Below are 6,613 nucleotides of genomic sequence, written 5' to 3'. Positions count from 1 at the left end.
AGTTACTACAGCCTACAATTAAATGAACATTGGAAATAGCCATGTCATATGTCACACAGTGAGCTTTTATTGAAATTATGGTCAACAAAAACCCCCAGATTGTTTTTCAGAACCAAAACAGTGGTCAACTAGGTTTTCCTACCTTGTAGTCATGTGATTGCGTTTTAAAACTAAATGCAGCGGCCACAATTCCCGGTTTCTAGTGGGTAAATTTATTCTTCCTCTCCTTGGCACTAAAATCAGGTTCTTGCTCTTACTAAGTACTGGCTGAAGTCCTGTGGGGACACCCTCTCTCCCTTTTTATACTAGGACCCCCAAAAGGCTCTGCTTTTTAGTTATCCCAGGTTGGCATTTCCTTCAAACCAGGCTCAGGTTCCACTTTCTGCCTGAAATAATCCAAGCCCAGACTGCTTTCCCCTTTCTTTGAACTGCTAAAGTTCAAGAATAAATGGTTCACCTAATTTAAAAGAAAATGGAGGGGCCAGCCCTGTGGCCTAGTGGTTAAGTTTGGTGGGCTCCACTTTGGTGGCCCAGATTCAGTTCCCAGGTGCAGACCTACACCACTCATCGGCAGCCATGCTGTGGCGGTGACCCACATAAAAATAGAGGAGCATTGGCATGGCTGTTAGCTCAGGGCCAATCTTCCTCAAGCAAAAGGAGGAAGATTGGCAACAGATGCTAGCTTAGGGCAAACCTGCCTCAGCACAAAAGAAGGGGGCTGGTCCTGTGGCTTAGCAGTTAAGTGCGCACACTCCACTACTGGCGGCCCAGGTTTGGATCCCGGGCGTGCACCAACACACGGCTTCTCCGGCCATGCTGAGGCCGCATCCCACATACAGCAACTAGAAGGAGGTGCAACTATGATGTACAACTATCTACTGGGGCTTTGGGGGATAAAAATAAATAAATAAATAATTTTTTTTAAAAAAAAGGAATTGACTGTGCACTTGTTATGTGTCAGTCACTATCATGAGCCTTTACATTATCTAAGTCTCACAACAACCCTATGAGGAAGGGATTATTCTTATCCAATTTTACAGATAAGGAAACTGAGATTAAGAGATGTAGGAAACAGGGAGAAGGGGAAAGAAATGTGAGTTGTTTGCATGTATTAACTCCCTGTTTTCTCCTGGTTTCCTGATGGGAGTGGACTCCTCACTAGGTTTGACCCCAAACTCATTTTATTATTAATTTTGGTGATTCTTTGAACAGAGGCAAACCTCTTGATCACAGGGCTGAAAATGGCTAAAGCCCTTCTGCAGTGTTCTCTTTTCCCCTGATTACCTCTTGATGAAGCTATCTGCCTACACAGATACATCCCTGAGTTTCAGAATTCCTCTCTGAGCCCCACTCCTAGGGCTAGCACAAGGCCACGGCCAGGTGAGTGCCAATGCACAGCCACACAGAGAGTTCTCAACACTGGTAGACAAGCAGCCCCTCCCTCCTCACCAGGGCCTTTGCTGCCACAGAAGCTGCTACTTCCCACTATAAACAAACCCAAACCTGGGCATTTTAGAGAAGTAGCAGGCTCAGAAGTGAAAGAAGGAGAAAGCTGGAAAAGCAGGAATGGCATTAATGCTGTTTACAAGGGGTGAAGGTAGGGACTGCAGATACTCAGGCAGGGAAAGTAGGTATGGCTTGCTTACTTGGGGCCGCCTACTTCCCCCACCCCCCACAATGTCAAACCACACCCCCCACACCCAACACACCCACACAACTCCCTCCTACTGTCTCCGTTGCCAAAAAGTTTTCCCTCACTCCAGCCCTCTGCCTGTAATTTCGTAATTGGGGAATTCATCTTGAGGGTAATAAAGAGTAATAAGGTCTTTACAAGTGAAAAGTATCTAAGAGTTAAGCAACTCTCATATACTTTACTAAATTTGCTTCCTTCCTAAGGTCCAGACAGCTGCTCCGAAGGGATTCGGGTTCTTTTTTTTTTTTTTTTTTTTTTTATTGCAGTAACATTGGTTTATAACATTGCAAAAATTTCAGGTGTACATCATTGTACTTCTATTTCTGCATGGACTACATCATGTTCACCACCAAAATACTAATTACAACCCATCACCACACACATGTACCGAATTATCCCTTTCACCCTCCACCCTCCCCCCTCCCCCCTTCCCCTCTGGTAACCACCAATCCAATCTCTGTCCCTATGTGTTTGTTTATTGTTGTTATTATCTACTACTTAATGAAGGAAATCATACGGTATTTGGCCTTCTCCCTCTGACTTATTTCACTTTGCATTATACCCTCAATGTCCATCCATGTTGTCACAAATGGCTGGATTTCGTCGTTTCTTATGGCTGAGTAGTATTCCATTGTGTATATATACCACAGCTTCTTTATCCATTCGTCCCTTGATGGGCACTTAGGTTGCTTCCAAGTCTTGGCTATTGTGAATAAGGCTGCAATGAACACAGGGGTGCATGTACCTTTGCAAATTGGTGTTTTCAAGTTCTTTGGATAAATACCCAACAGTGGAATAGCTGGATCATATGGTAGTTCTATCGTTGATTTTTGAGGAATCTCCATACTGTTTTCCATAGTGGCTGCACCAGTTTGCACTCCCACCAGCAGTGTATGAGAGTTCCCTTCTCTCCACATCCTCTCCAACACATGTTGTTTCCTGTCTTGTTAATTATAGCCATTCTGACAGGCGTGAGGTGATATCTCATTGTAGTTTTGATTTGCATTTCCCTGATAGTTAGTGATTTTGAACCCTTTTTCATGTGTCTGTTGGCCATCTGTATATCTTCTTTGGAGAAATGTCTGTTCAGGTCTTTTGCCCATTTTTTAATTGGGTTGGTAGTTTTTTTGTTGTTGAGATGCATGAGTTCTTTATATATTTTGGAGATTAAGCCCTTATCAGATGTATGGTTTGCAAATATCTTCTCCCAATTGTTAGGTTGTCTTTTCGTTTTGTTGATGGTTTCCTTTGCTGTGCAGAAGCTTTGTAGTTTGATGTAGTCCCATTTGTTTATTTTTTCTATTCTTTCTCTTGCCCGGTCAGATGTGGTGTTTGAAAAGATGTTGCTAAGACCGATGTCGAAGAGCGTACTGCCTATGTTTTCTTCTAGAACTTTCACAGTTTCAGGTCTTACATTCAAGTCTTTAATCCATTTGGAGTTAATTTTTGTGTATGGTGTAAGGTAAGGATCTACTTTCATTTTTTTGCATATGGCTATCCAGTTTTCCCAACACCATTTGTTGAAGAGACTTTCTTTTCCCCATTGTATGTTCTTGGCTCCTTTGTCAAAGATTAGCTGTCCATAGATGTGTGGGTTTATTTCTGGGCTTTCGATTCTATTCCATTGATCTGTGTGTCTGTTTTTGTGCCAGTACCATGCTGTTTTGGTTACGGGATTCGGGTTCTGATTGTTGAGTGAGGTGCAGAGACTGAGGTTTTTGGTGGAGCAAGGCAGGCCTGGGTCTGGGATAGCTGGATGCGAAGGGTGGAATGACAGCACTGGGGACCCATAGAGTGCGTGATAAAATGGAGAGAGGAGGCTGTTAAGTACAAACTTTGTCTCCTTTGAGATTTTGCCTAGAGCCTACTCCTCACCCCTCTCCCACCCATCCGACCCAGAAAAGTGAAAGGAAACTCCCTGCTCACTCCTCTCTCCTCACCACCTGCCCTTGCCTCTACCACCAAGCTTAAGCCCGTACTAATTAGTACTATATATAACTTGGCTCCATTCAGGGTTCAAGAGGCTTGTGTGGACTGGCCTGGGAATCTGAGCATCAAATGGAATGATGTTTCTATAAGAAAATGCATGCTGAATTCTAAATTTGTGGCCAATACTTCATTCCTAGATTGGGGACTACTTATACATGGAGACAACTCAGAACTCCTCTTGTCTACATTTACTTGAAGCCAGGCCTTGGGTCTCCTGTATGGTCCATTTTGTGAAGGTTCCACACACACCATGTTGAAGCCTAATGATTCACACACACACACACACACACACACACACACACACACACACACACACACATACGGATAGACAGAGATATAAGTATTGTAATATGTACTATAGCTATTCTAAATATTACATTATAATATAGATAGTATATGTAGAAATATAAATACTACTTATCCACAATATTGAAGTCTTAGCAAGAATTCTTCACAGTTGAGTGTTGCTCAATGACACAAATTCAGAGACATCTTGCTTTAAGCACACACACAAAAATCTATGTGTAAATCCAATATTGATCAGTTATTTTAAAAGACATCTTATGGCAAATCATTTTGCAAAGCAAACAAGCACTTTTTCATTTGTATTTGTTAACCCAGATTTTATTAGTTTTCCTTGGAGTGGGGTACAGAAAAAATATCCTGAAGGACTGCCTAGCCCCTGCATATTTAAGTAATCCCTGAACTACTGTCTTTCCCTACTGGAGAAAGACTCTCATCAGACTGACTACTCACTTGGCGAATATTTATTGACTGTCTGGAAGTGCTGGGCACTGGGTCCCTGCCCTTTTAGAGCTCTCCAGTCTAATCAGGGAGACTGAGGGTGAGCAAATACTTCACACTTTTACATATAATGGCATGTAAAAGGTGAATGCTCTCAAGGTCCTCATCTCTAAAACACGGTCAGTAATGGGACCTACCACATAAGGCTGTGGTGAGGATTAACTGAGAAAACACGCATGTCAATTGATTACTACAGTGACTGGCACAGGGTAAGTGCTTTGATTGTTATTTCCTAGGAACATGGGGGAGGGAACAACTAACTGTGAAAGAAGTGGACGAGGTCTGAGATGAGCAATGTGAGTTTTAAAAGATGTGTAGGTGTTCATTAAGGAGAGACATAAGAGGATGAACATTCCAGGCAAAGGAAGCTGTGTGCAAAAGCACAGAAGTACTAAGGACATGGTAAGGTCCAGGAGCATGGAGTTGGCGTGGTTGGGGGATACAGTACATAGAGAGAAAGGGAAAATGGTGGCAGACTAAGAGGGGAGGCAGGCAAGGCTCCACAGAGGAGGTGACATTTGAACTGGGTCTTAAAGGATGAGTAGGAGTTTGCCAGTCTAAGAAGAGGGAAGAATATTCTAGTGGTGGGAGGAGCATATACAAAAGCACAACGTTGTAAATACGTATGAGATATTTGGGAAACTCTGTGCTGTGGCTGGAGCTCTGCATTCAAGGACTCTTCTTGTCTCCTTGGAGGTTTCACAAGTGTCTGAGATTGTTTGGCAGACTGGTGGGGTGAGCCCCCTGAACTCAATTTCCACAAGGGATTTGGTGGGGAACGGAAGCAGTACATGTGCACCAAAGGGGAGAGGGATGAGGAGGACAGTCTCATGTCTGTCTTGGAGGCTTATAATCAGCACAGCCTCTGCATACTAGCGACTGAGCCCTAAGAAAAGCTGAAAGTGGAACCTGAAAGACTGGTTTCCACGAAAAACTCCAGGAGACTCTGGGGCGCAGGAAGACCATGCTTTGGTGCATATAATATGCACTCAAGAACTGTGTGTTAACTGGTTTAATGTAAGGTGGCACAACGGAACATTACAGGTGGGGAGGGAGGAGGGTATTCTCTCCACTTGTGCACAGATACAGTGCCACTGGGGAACATTGAGGATTCCGGAGCACCACCACTGTGGTAGCACTTCTAGGCCAGCAGAAGGAGCACCCCCCAGCAATACCACAGCTGGCAGAGGTGGCGACTGTCAGATTTGTGGTGATGGAGGCAGTGGATGGCCGTTTTTTCTACCAGTGTCTATCATAGAGGAGGGCCAAAGCAAGAAAAGAATAAAAGGGTGGGTAACATGTGGTAGCAGGCAGGACTTGTCCTTGTGCCCAAATGAGACGACCTTTGGGGCTTCCTGGGAATCACTGGGGGGTGGAGACTACAAAGAGGAAAAGATCCTGTAAGAGGCGATAACAGCAAAAGCCAATAAACACAGACTACATTTAGGAGACCAAAGCGATACTATTTGGTGAAATCTGCATGTGGGTGATCAGGGAAAGGTAAGAGTGCCGGATGGAGTCAAAGTGTCTGGTTTGAGTTATGTGTGGTTCTCCCAATGGAGGTGGAGTAATATTGGGATTTATAGCCCACCATTCGAGAAGAAAGTATGTTGGGTGTAAAGGGGGACCAAACTAACAGACATGAGGGGAAGTAGGTACAGCTAATTCACAGTAAGGGGTTGGCAATGAAAGGCCAAAATTCCGTCCCAGTGGTGGGTCAAGAATTGTGAGTTTCAAGGGCTCAGCATTGGGGCATGGCTTCTCATGAATCTCACTCAACAGGCTAACCCTCTTTTCCCCATTACCTTCAATCTTTTCCTTTCTATAGGATCCCTCTCTTCAGTATTCAGACATGGCCAAATATCTCTCATATTTAAGACAAAAACTTTCCTTTGACCTCATATCCTTCTCCAGCTACTTCCTTCACCTTTTCTCTCCACTCTCTCTAATTAAGCTTCTCCAAAGAGATGTCTCTAATTGCTGTCTCCAATTCCTCATCTCCCCACTCACTTCTGGCCTCTGCTTCTATCACTCCCCAACTTTTCACCACCAATGACTTCTGTGTTGCTAACACCAATGCATACTTTACTGTCCTTATATCATTCGACATTTCTGTTCTCTTGTATC

Source organism: Ceratotherium simum, chromosome X (assembly GCF_057802395.1).
Source record: "Ceratotherium simum simum isolate JZ-2026a chromosome X, ASM5780239v1, whole genome shotgun sequence".
Lineage (NCBI taxonomy): Eukaryota > Metazoa > Chordata > Mammalia > Perissodactyla > Rhinocerotidae > Ceratotherium > Ceratotherium simum.
The sequence above is the reverse complement of the archived record's forward strand: the minus strand, read 5'-3'. Positions refer to the sequence as shown.